We start from the raw sequence: 12,377 nt of genomic DNA on the forward strand, positions 1-12,377 counted from the left end.
GATTGCAGCCTCTTTCTTACAGTTTAGAGCTTTCAAGTCAGGGCATTTATATAAATAAGAAATTTAAAATCTTCACAAATAAAATATACCTCAGATGACAAAGTCACTTATATGAAGATTGGAAGGCACCTCTGCTTTAAGAGTTCATTTGCTTTCTTTATGGCTCAGAGGGTAAAGAATCTGCCTACAATGCATGAGACCCAGGAAGACACCCTGGAGGAGGGAATGGCAACCCACTCCCAGTATTCTTGCCTGGAGAATTCCATGAACAGAGGAGCCTGGTGGGCTACAGTCCATGGTGTCGCAAAGAATCAGACATGACTGAGGGACTAACACTTTCACTCTCTTTATTCTGTTGCTAGAAGAAATTGTTGAGGAAAATCAGAATCTTTGGAATAATAGCTGAGTTCATATCTCATTTAGGGAGTGTATTATCACTCCATGTTCATTATAGCATTATTCAAGAAGACCAAGATATGAAAACAGCCTAAATGTACTTTGATGGATAAATGGACATCTATCTACCTATCTGCTACCGCTGCTAAGCCACTTCAGTTGTGTCCGACTCTGTGCGACCCCATAGACGGCAGCCCACCAGGCTCCCCCGTCCCTGGGATTCTCCAGGCAAGAACACTGGAGTGGGTTGCCATTTCCTTCTCCAATGCATGAAAGTGAAAAGTGAAAGTGAAGTCATTCAGTTGTGCCCGACTCTTCTCAACCCCATGGACTGCAGCCCACCAGGCTCCTCTGTCCATAGGATTTTCCAGGCTAGAATACTGGAGTGGGTTGCTATTGCCTTCTCCATCTACCTATCTACCTATCTATCTAGATATAAATATAAAAGACAATTTCATTCAGCTGTATGAAACAAGGAAATCATGCCATTTGCAACAACATGATTGAAACTGGAGGGCATTATGCTAACTGGAATAAACCAAAGACAAATACTGTATGATATCACTCTTACATGAGATCTATTAAAAAAAAGAGAGAGAGAGGCAAATTTCATAGAATAGAGAATAGAATGATGGATGATGATTAGGGGGGAAAAGGGAGGGGGGATTTGTAGGTCTTAAAATGTATGTTTTCAGTAATAAGTTATGAGGCTCTAATGCACAACATGGTGACTATAGTTAATGACACAGTATTATAAATTTGAAAGATGCTGAGACTAGATATTAAGCATCCTCACCACAGACAAAAATATGTAAAGTTAACTATACGAGGTGGCAAATGTGTTAATTATCTTAATTGCAGTCATTATTCCACAACATATATGTTTGTCAAATCAACACATTGTATACCTTCAGTTCAGTTCAGTTCAGTCGCTCAGTTGTGTCTGACTCTTTGCGACCCCATGAATCACAGCACGCCAGGCCTCCCTGTCTATCACCAACTCCCGGAGTTCACCCAAACTCATGTCCATCGAGTCAGTGATGCCATCCAGCCATCTCATCCTCTGTCGTCCTCTTTTCCTCCTGCCCCCAATCCCTCCCAGCATCAGAGTCTTTTCCAATGAGTCAACTCTTCACATGAGGTGGCCGAAGTACTGGAGTTTCAGCTTTAGCATCAGTCCTTCCAATGAACACCCAGGACTGATGTCCTTTAGAATGGACTGGTTGGATCTCCCTGCAGTCCAAGGGACTCTGAAGAGTCTTCTCCAACACCACAGTTCAAAAGCATCAATTCTTCTACACTCAGCTTTCTTCACAGTTCAACTTTCACATCCATACATGACCACTGGAAAAACCATAGCCTTGACTAGACGGACCTTTGTTGGCAAAGTAATGTCTGCTTTTGAATATGCTATCTAGGTTGGTCATAACTTTCCTTCCAAGGAGTAAGCGTCTTTTAATTTCATGGCTGCAGTCACCATCTGCAGTGATTTTGGAGCCCAGAAAAATAAAGTCTGACACTGTTTCCACTGTTTCCCCATCTATTTGCCATGAAGTGATGGGACCAGATGCCCTGATCTTCGTTTTCTGAATGTTGAGCTTTAAGCCAAGTTTTTCACTCTCCACTTTCACTTTTATCAAGAGGCTTTTGAGTTCCTCTTCACTTTCTGCCACAAGGGTGGTGTCATCTGCATATCTGAGGTTATTGATATTTCTCCCGGCAATCTTGATTCCAGCTTGTGCTTCTTCCAGCCCAGCGTTTCTCATGATGTACTCTGCATATAAGTAAAATAAGAGCCGGCTGTGACGGACCATGCGGCAGAAGCGCGCGGGTTGCGACCGACCTCGCAGAAGCGTGGCCCAGAGGAGCTACCCCTCGCGCAAGGTCAAGGGCCGCGGCCAAGAGATGCCCCACGTCCGAGGTCAGGGGCCACGGCCGGGAGGAGCTACCCCGCGTCCAAGGAGCGGTGGCTGCGCGGGCGCAGGAGGGCCGAGAGGAGCTACTCCACGTTCAAGAACAGAAGGGGCGGCTGTGAGGGATACCCCTCTTCCAAGGTAAGGAGCAGTGGCTGCGCTTTGCTGGAGCAGCCGTGAAGAGATACCCCATGTCCAAGGTAAGAGAAACCCGCGTAAGGCGGTAGGTGTTGTGAGAGGTATCAGAGGGCAGACACACAAACCATAATCACAGAAAACTAGTCAATCTAATCACATGGACCACAGCCTTGTCTAACGCAATTGTATACCTTAAATATATTTAATTATATTTGTCATTTTATTTCTCAATAAAGTTGTGAAAAAAGGAAGGAAAGGAAGGGAAAAAACAGACATATGCCAATATAACTGAAAGCCAAACAAAATAGCCCACAGAGCTTATGTCAGTTAATTTGAATATCAATGTAATGTCAATTAGACATTTTGGGGAAAATACATTTTACTGCTATTGACCCAAGAAATCTAAAAATAAAAAAATCAAATTAACTTAAATGTTAATTAAAGATCTATCTTTAATATTCAAGGAACAAGTACTCTGTCACTTAGAGAAAAAAATTGGAAAACTATAAAATAATTTTATGAAACTTAATTATGTTAATACAATGATTAATGTTAGCCCCCAGAAAAACTGTTTTGGGGGATGCACATATGGAGTATTACATTAAGAATATGCAGATTCTGATTTGCCTGATTAGGAGGTACAAGCCACCCACATATGGTGAGCAAGTGGCTCACTCAGTTTCCAAGCTTCCCCTGTGGGGAAATGAAACCCACAGGATCATTTTGATGCAAATCACATTTTCAGTATATCCACATGAAGGAAAAAGTCACAAGATCCCTCCATGAGCTGAGGTTTTCCTCCAGGGTCAGAAGTGAGCAGAAGACAGAAAACAGAGAAGGAGGCAAAGATGGTGGGGGCAAAGGTCACTAACTTTTTCCTTGCTTAACTATGAATGGTTACAATTTTCAAAAGTGCCCAGGAAAAAAGAAAGCAAGAATTTATGGTGGGCATCCTAAATTCAAATTCTTATTTAACTGTCCAGACTCTAAGGGTGAGTAGGGTTACCATATTGTAAAATGCCTAGGCAGCAACTCAGAAGAACAAAAGTTGTTTTTCTTCACATTTGTTTTTCTCACCACAAAAAGTTTGTTCTAATTATATTTACTAAATTGAACTAAAAAATTGTAAATAAGATGTTAGCAAATAAAATTCAACAATATTTTATCCTATTTTAGAAGGCATTATCTCCCCCAAATTTGCAAGGATGGTACAAATTAAGAATTATTTTTATGATTTTACATGTTGTCAAATGTAGTTATTTGAAAGGGTGTGACTTTCCCAAGTCACTCCGAATGGAAAGCAATGTGCTATTTTAACATATGTGTACACTGCAAAATGATAACAACAAGCAAATGAATTAACATATCCATAGCATTCTGTAGTTACCCCTTTCATTGGTGTGGTATTAAAATGAAGTCTACTCGCTTAGCAAATTTCAAGTATATAATACAATATTATTAACTATAATTACCATACTGTACATTGGATTTCCAGAACCTACTCATTCCACAATTGAAAGTTTGTGCTCTTTGATGAATAGCTTCCCTTTCACTCACACCCAGAAAGGAATTGATGAGTTCTTCCTTGACTGCTATTACACACCTAAAATGAATTAGTATTCCCCATGTCAGTCAACCTACTGGGATAGGGAATAAATTTCATAAAAGAGACATTAAACAAATGCAAGAGAGAACCTGCTTTTTTTCTGGGCAATAAAATAAATGTAAGTCCAGATTCCAAGCCCTCTGGATGCCTAAAGCAATTCTAGAGTTGTTAGGAAGAGATTGACTGAAAGAGACCCAAGGCTTGGCCAGAAGTTTTACTTTACTCATGTACCATAATTCCCATTCATTGTATCCTTTCATTAAATGTTGATTAAAAATACAGTCTGGCATTGGCTCTTCTCTCAGGAAAGAGAAAAGGGCCTATATCCATAATTGAGATGAAATAATGCAAAGGAAAGAGCAGTACCCTTTGACCAAAGACTAGAGAAGAAATACTAGGGGTGATTAACAACAGAAGACAGTTTAGTCAAGGCATTGCAATAAGGCAGATGTTATCTATAATACAGACAGTAATGAGATAATGTCAATTATCAGTTCCCGATCTCATGAGATGGAGAAGGCAATGGCACCTCACTCCAGTACTCTTGCCTGGAAAATCCATGGGCAGAAGAGCCTGGTAGGCTGCAGTCCATGGGGTCGCGAAGAGTTGGACACGATTGAGCAACTTCACTTTTACTTTACACTTTCGTGCATTGGAGAAGGAAATGGCAACCCACTCCAGTGTTCTTGCCTGGAGAATCCCAGGGACAAGGGAGCCTGGTGGGCTGCCGTCTGTGGGGTCGGATAGAGTCGGACACGACTGAAATGACTTAGCAGCAGCAGATCTCATGAGAAGCTGTAACCTAGGAAATAACATGGATGAATGCTTGTGCTACTGTGATTAGATGCAGAAAGACATCATACTCATCCCTGTTCCCATTTAAATTATTCATGTATTCTAGTGTATCTGGTCCCATTCATGTATGTGGTCTCATTTAAATCACTCACATCTTCAAGTGCATATAAGATGAAAAACAAATATCATAGCATAATATAAAAAGCTCTAAGTGCTCTTGAGTCCATGGATGGACATAATACTGGTGAAAAATTCTTCACAAGATAGAGTTTGTGTCTTTTCTGATTAAGATAATTTCTCTCATCATTGCTGCTGCTACTGCTAAGTCACTTGGAATCCAATATCCAAAATAAATAAATAAAATCACTGTCATACTTTATTTCTCCCTGTTATTCCCATTCCACATTACCTTCAGTCACATCATTTGTTATTTCCTGAAACTGTTTGGTTCTTCTATATTGTCATGCCTTTGTTGGTTGTTTTACTCTTACCCCCATCTTTTCTGTGTTCCCTCTGAAATCATGTACTAAGATTTAATGCAAGCCTAACAATTCAATAAAAATATTTTCTGATAAGTTTTAGCTCCTGCCAGTTCCACCCTAATATATTGGGAACTGCTTGATGGTAAAGATTAAACCATACATGCACCTCCAAGAAAGAAAAGAGCAAATATTTTTAAATGATTAAAAGAATAATATCACACTCAGATTTTAAATATAGAGTGCACTAGTTCTCAATACCTTGAAACTTCTTCGATTTTGAAGAAACTTGCCAAGCCACAAATTAATCTTCATACATTCTTCTTGGAATGCATATTCATACTGAATCCCAGGGTGAAACCTCAGTATTACATAGGTTCTTGAGATAAATTTGAAAAGTAATTCTAATGTTAATTTTTTGTGATGTATGTCTTGGTCCAATAAAAGAAACCATAGCAAATATTCTGCAAAAATGTTTTGGTTCAAAGTGTCATTTTAGATCATCTTTTCTTAGACAAAGATAAACATTATTCTTACAGTGTTTGGCCAGTAAATGTGTTTTCATTGATGTAGGTTGACATTTCCTTTTGTAAACTAAAATTAATAATTTGAGGAATTGAGAAGACTTGTAAGTGATATGTTATCTAACAAAAGAGACATATATAACATCATCTAAAATAGTTGAACTTTCATAATATGTCTCTTCTTAGTATGCAGCCAGAAAAATGAATTTTAATGTTCATAGCATAACAAGCTCTTTTTTTCCTCTTGATGTTAAATAAAAAAGTAAAATATTAGATTCTTATTTGGAGTGTTACCTCTGATACAGACAATCAAGTAGATATCAATATATAATTGGATTTGTTGTTATTGTTATTTTAGTTACTAAGTTGTGTCCAACTCTTTTGTGACCCCATGGGCTGTAACCCACCAGGCTTCTCTCTCAATGGGATTTCCCAGGCAAGAATACTGGAGTAAGTTAACATTTCCTTCTCCATGGGATCTTTCTGACCCAGGGATTAAACCTGCATCTTCTACACTGGGAGGTGTGTTCTTTACCATTGAGCCACCAGAGAAGCTCTTTATTGCAATCATCAGAAATGGACTTTGCTTAAGTATAACAGAATAATTTTGGAAGAATATCAGGTCTTACAGAATTACATTGTAGGCTAGGTCATCAGATTTAGAAAATGAAAAAAAGTTCACCACCAATCTCTAGATTACTGCCACTGACACACTTTAGACACTGATGTGAATGATTTCTAAACTTGATATACCTTGGACTCAATTCTGAAGACTTCAAGTCTCCAGTTTACCCTGCCTGATGAGGAGCAGGGATTGAAAAACTTTTGCCTCTTTTTCTCTTGTTGAAAGGGTGGGACCAACGTTAAGGAAGATTTGCCAAAACAAAAAATGTATTGAGAAAAAAAGTGTATTGAGTGTTTATAATAGCCAGGACATGGAAGCAACCTAGACGCCCATCAGCAGATGAATGGTTAAGAAAGCTGTGGTACATATACACAATGGAGTATTACTCAGCCATTAAAAAGAATACATTTGAATCAGTTCTAATGAGGTGGATGAAACTGGAGCCTATTACACAGAGTGAAGTAAGCCAGAAAGAAAAACACCAATACAGTATACTAATGCATATATATGGAATTTAGAAAGATGGTAATGATAACCTTGCATGAGAGACAGCAAAAGAGACACAGATGTCTAGAACAGTCTTTTGGACTCTGTGGGAGAGGGAGCAGGAGGGATGATTTGGGATAATGGCTTTGAAACATGTATAATATCATATGTGAAACAAAAACAAAAAAAAAAAAAGAAAGAAAGAAAGAGGTGGGACCAATGTTAAGGAAGATTTGCCAAAACAAAAAGTGTGTTGAGAAAAAAAGCATATTGAGTATAAGCTTCATATGTACAACGATTTGGTATACATTTTTTAATATATCAGAGATATAACATGTTGCATGTTTTGGCTCTTTACAAGCTCAATATTTGGCAGTCTCTCTATGGCACCCCACTCCAGTACTCTTGCCTGGAAAATCCCATGGATGGAGGAGCCTGGGAGGCTGCAGTCCATGGGGTCGCTGAGAGTCAGACATGACTGAACGACTTCACTTTCACTTTTCACTTTCATGCAATGGTGAGGGAAATGGCAACCCACTCCAGTGTTCTTGCCTGGAGACTCCAAGGAACGAGGGAGCCTGGTGGGCTGCCGTCTATGGGGTCGCACAGAGTCAGACACGACTGAAGTGACTTAGCAGCTGTTAATCGGATATAAAAACCGATGATTTTGAAGGGGCTCATTCTTTTATATTTGAACTTAATTTCATAATATGTTTCTAGATATCATGGAAATAAAAAGATGAAAATATATTTCTGTAGATTATGGAATTGTCATATTAATCAGACTGTTTGTATAGGATAATCTTGACAATTATAGAGTTAACATAAAATAATCATCCCCAGAAGTAAGATTTTTGTCTTGGTATCTTCAAACTGAGTCACTTACAGACTAGGTGGAGACTCCAGACAAGATTATGTCATTTGTTTGATGAAAGATTAAAACCCTGCACACTGTGGTCCTGTGTCCGCTCTTATTTTTAACGTGGCAATAACAAAGTAAATGTCAGTGGTTATAATTCAGAATATAAAGATATTTCTTATGGAACTGCTGCAGGCAAATCAGATCACCAGAATAGTATCAAGTGGTATCAACAGAATGGAGATTATTAAGGAGCATAGTAATACTAATAAAGTGTCTTCACTGAAGTTCCAGTGGCATGATAATTCTTGAAATGGTGAACAAGCCATGAATAATATAAATCACTACTGCTATTAAAAAGCCATTAGGCATCTGGTCCCATCACTTCATGGGAAATAGATGGGGAAACAGTTTCAGACTTTATTGTGGGGGGCTCCAAAATCACTGCAGATGGTGATTGCAGCCATGAAATTAAAAGACACTCCTTGGAAGGAAAGTTATGACCAACCTAGACAGCACATTCAAAAGCAGAGACATTACTTTGCCAACAAAGGTCCATCTAGTCAAGGCTATGGTTTCTCCAGTGGTCATGTATGTATGTATGTATGTATGGATGTGAGAGCTGGACTGTGAAGAAAGCTGAGTGCTGAAGAATTGATGCTTTTGAACTGTGGTGTTGAAGAAGACTCTCTTGAGAGTCCCATGGACCACAAAGAGATCCAACAAGTCCATCCTAAAGGACATCAGTCCTGGGAGTTCATTGGAAGGACTGATGCTAAAGCTGAAACTCCAGTACTTTGGCCACCTCATACGAAGAGTTGACTCACTGGAAAAAACTCTGATGCTGGGAGAGATTGGGGGCAGGAGAAGGGGACGACAGAGGATGAGATGGCTGGATGGCATCACCGACTCGATGGAAGTGAATTTGGTGAGTTGGTGATGGACAGGGAGGTTTGGCATGCTGCAATTCATGGGGTCGCAAAGAGTCAGATACGACTGAGTGACTGAACTGAACTGAACTGAGTCTAGATTGGGAAGAACTATTTAAACTTAGAAATCGCAGAAGTTGCAAACAGAGGTGTACGTGCTCAGTTGCTTTAGTCATGTCCAAATCTGTGCAACCCTATGGACTGTAGCCTTCCAGGCTCCTCTGTCCATGGGACTCTCTATGCAAGAATACTGGAGTGGATTACTGTGCCCTCCTCCAGAGGATCTTCCCAACCCAAGGATCACCACCTGGGAAGCCCCATGAACAGAGGTATAGGCATATTAAATAAACAACCCTTGAAACTGATATATATCAAAGTAAACATATGTAGCAATTAAAGGCAAATAATGTGTTACTTAAAACATTTTCAATAAATATGACAAAGGATTAATATTCTTCTTTTTTTATTTTATTTTTAAACTTTACAATACTGTATTGGTTCTGCCATATGTCGAAATGAATCCACCACAGGCATACATGTGTTCCCCATCCTGAACCTTCCTCCCTCCTCCCTCCCCATACCATCCCTCTGAGTCGTCCCAGTGCACCAGCCCCAAGCATCCAGTATCGTGCATCGAACCTGGACTGGCGACTCATTTCATATATATTATACATATTTCAATGCCATTCTCCCAAATCATCCCCAAAAATGCTTTCAAATTGATAGCCTTTTACTATGTCAATATATAGATGGGTAAAGAGTATAATAGTTAGAATAAAGAAAAAAGATGCTGAAATAGCTTGTACAAATAGAAAAATATGTACACATTCCCAAATATTTTTGTAATAAAATAAATGCAATTATAAGCATCATATTTCACTTGGAAAAACATGAAGTTTTTAAATGATAGTGTGCATTGTTCAAAAAATACAAAAGTAAAAGGGCACTTTTATTCACTCTCCTAGAACCCTAAGGTATAATAAGCTTTTTGAAGAGCACTATGACTTTAGGTATCAAAGTAATAATATGCATAAACTTGAAATAAATAATTTAAATTATAAGGATTTAATTAAGTTACACCATAAAAATGCTATTAATCTCTTAATTATCTCTCACCGTTAGGAAACAAAAACTAAATGCTTAATAAGTAAAACAATTAAACTACTCAGATAAAATAGTTTAACCATTAAAAAATATTTATGAGGCATTTTTAGCTCCAAAGAAATAGTCACTCCCATCATTACAACAAAAATACCTCTTGGTCTCATCAGAGAACTGAGGTTGCAGCACATGTTATTTTCATGAAATCTGGAGAGACAGGTGAATCCAGGAAAATCACATCTAAGTACATAGATTAAAGTCATTGGAACCATATGATGGTAGAAGCACTGAATGGTAAGTTTGACTAATTGCTTTAGACTGAATACAGACTAGCATGAGAGGAAGAAACTCCTGGAAGCCACAGTGTTGGTGGAATGCAGGCAGCAAAATGTTCATGAGATTTGCCTCTAGGAACTCTACTAGGTTCTTATGGTTGAATAACTAAGAAAGGGCACCTATTCATTCAATCAACTAGAAAGAAAGAAAAACCATTTGGAATACTATAATATGATCACATTCTATATAACAAAGGTCTACTCTCTGGGATAAACACTTTACCAGAATCGTGTTCCAGAGTCATTGAGGATGGGTGTTTCTCTCACTGCAGCAGCTTCTATCCTTCCCATTTTACTTAAGTTCAAGACTAGGGTGGGATACTCTATAAGAATAAATATTTGTAAAGGTCACAGATATGAACACACTAAAAACCAGATTAATCTAGAATGCTTCCAACTCCCACATTTTACCACTTTACCACCATACTGAGAGTGTTCCAGGGTAATAGAGGATTACAGCTATTATCTCTGAGGAAGAGTATATAAGATCAAAGTCAAGACAGGAGACAAAAGCAAAAACAATAGAAGATTTTAAAATCTCTAGGAAGTACAGCTGAGCTTCCCAGGTGGCCCTAGTAGTAAAGAACCTACCTGCCAACGCAGGAGACATAAGAGTGGCAGGTTCGAGCCCTGGATTGGGATGATCCCCTGGAGGAAGGCATGGCAACCCACTCCAGTATTCTCGCCTGGAGAACCCATAGACAGAGGAAACTGGTGAGCTACAGTCCGTAAATTCACAGAGTCAGGCATGACTGAAGTGACTTAAGCATGCATGCAGGAGGTACGGCTACTACAAACGTTAAACATGGCACAACTCTTAGCCAGATTTTTTAAAAGCACATTGGAAAGAGACAAAGCAACATTAGAACCAGACCTGGGTATGACAGGTAATTTTACACACAGGAATTTTAAAACACTTATAATTAATATGGTAAGGGCACTAATAGGAAAAATAGACTATATCCAGGAGCAGGCACTATTAGATAGATGAACATTCTAAGCAAGAATCAAAAGAAAATGCTAGAAATCAGAACTGCTTACTAGAAATGAAAGCAACCTTTGATAGGCTCATTGGTGGACTGAGTATGCTTGAAGAAAAAATCAGTAAGCTTGAGATAAATTAATAGAAACTTTCCAGACTTAAATGCAAAAAAAAAAAAAAAAAAGACAAATGCATAACTGGAATGCTAGAAAGAGAAGAGAGAACAACAAAATAAATGTAGTAATATTAGCCAATGACTATGCAAAATTAATGGCAGACACCAAACCACAGACCTAGGAAGCTCAGAAAACACTAAACAAGATAAATGCTAAAACATAAGCATACATTTATCTTATTTACATTGTAGAAAATTAAAGACAAAGGAAAAAATCTTGAAAGAAGCAAGAAGTCAAGAATAGGGTAAGAATTAAAGTGGATTTTCATCAGAAATCATAATAGCTAGAAGAGTTGTGTGAAATACTTAGGTGCTAAAAGACAAAGCTGTACCAGAGAAGAATTCTATATCCAATAAAATTATTTTTCAAAAGTAAAAAGCAGATATTTTCTCAGACAGACCAAAACTAAGGAAACTATTCACCAGATCTCTCCTGCAAGGAATATTAAAAGAACACGTTTGAAAAAACCAAAAGATCTTAAGGGTTAGTCGCTCAGTCGTGCCCGATTCTTTGCAACCCCCTGGAGCCCCCTGCACCCCACTAGGCTCTTCTGTTCATGGGATTTTCCAGGAAAGAATGCTGGAATGGGTTGCCATTTCCTTCTCCAGGGGATCTTCCTGACCCAGGGATCAAACCCAGGTCTCCTGCACTGCAGGCAGTTTCTTTACTGACTGAGCTACAAGGGACGCTACAAGGGAAAAAAAGAAAAATGAAACTAAAATCTGAATAAAGGGAGAGCAATAATGAATAAATGAAGATAAACTCATTATTTTTCTTATCCATGGTTAGTCTAAAAGATAACTGTCTAAATTTTAAAAATAAATTTTAAAAATTCACTGATATTTTGTTCAGTGATTACAGCATATGATAAGCAAAAGAAATGATAGTGATGTCACAGAGAGAGAAGAGAAGCACCGAAACTTCATGTAAAGTGGTACAGTGTTATTGCAAGGTGCACTTATATTAGTTACAAATGTGCATTGAAAATCCTAGGGCAATCATTAAAGCATTTTTTAAAGTACAATTGCTAATA

Source organism: Bos taurus, chromosome 28 (assembly GCF_002263795.3).
Source record: "Bos taurus isolate L1 Dominette 01449 registration number 42190680 breed Hereford chromosome 28, ARS-UCD2.0, whole genome shotgun sequence".
In the NCBI taxonomy this organism is placed as follows: Eukaryota; Metazoa; Chordata; class Mammalia; order Artiodactyla; family Bovidae; genus Bos; species Bos taurus.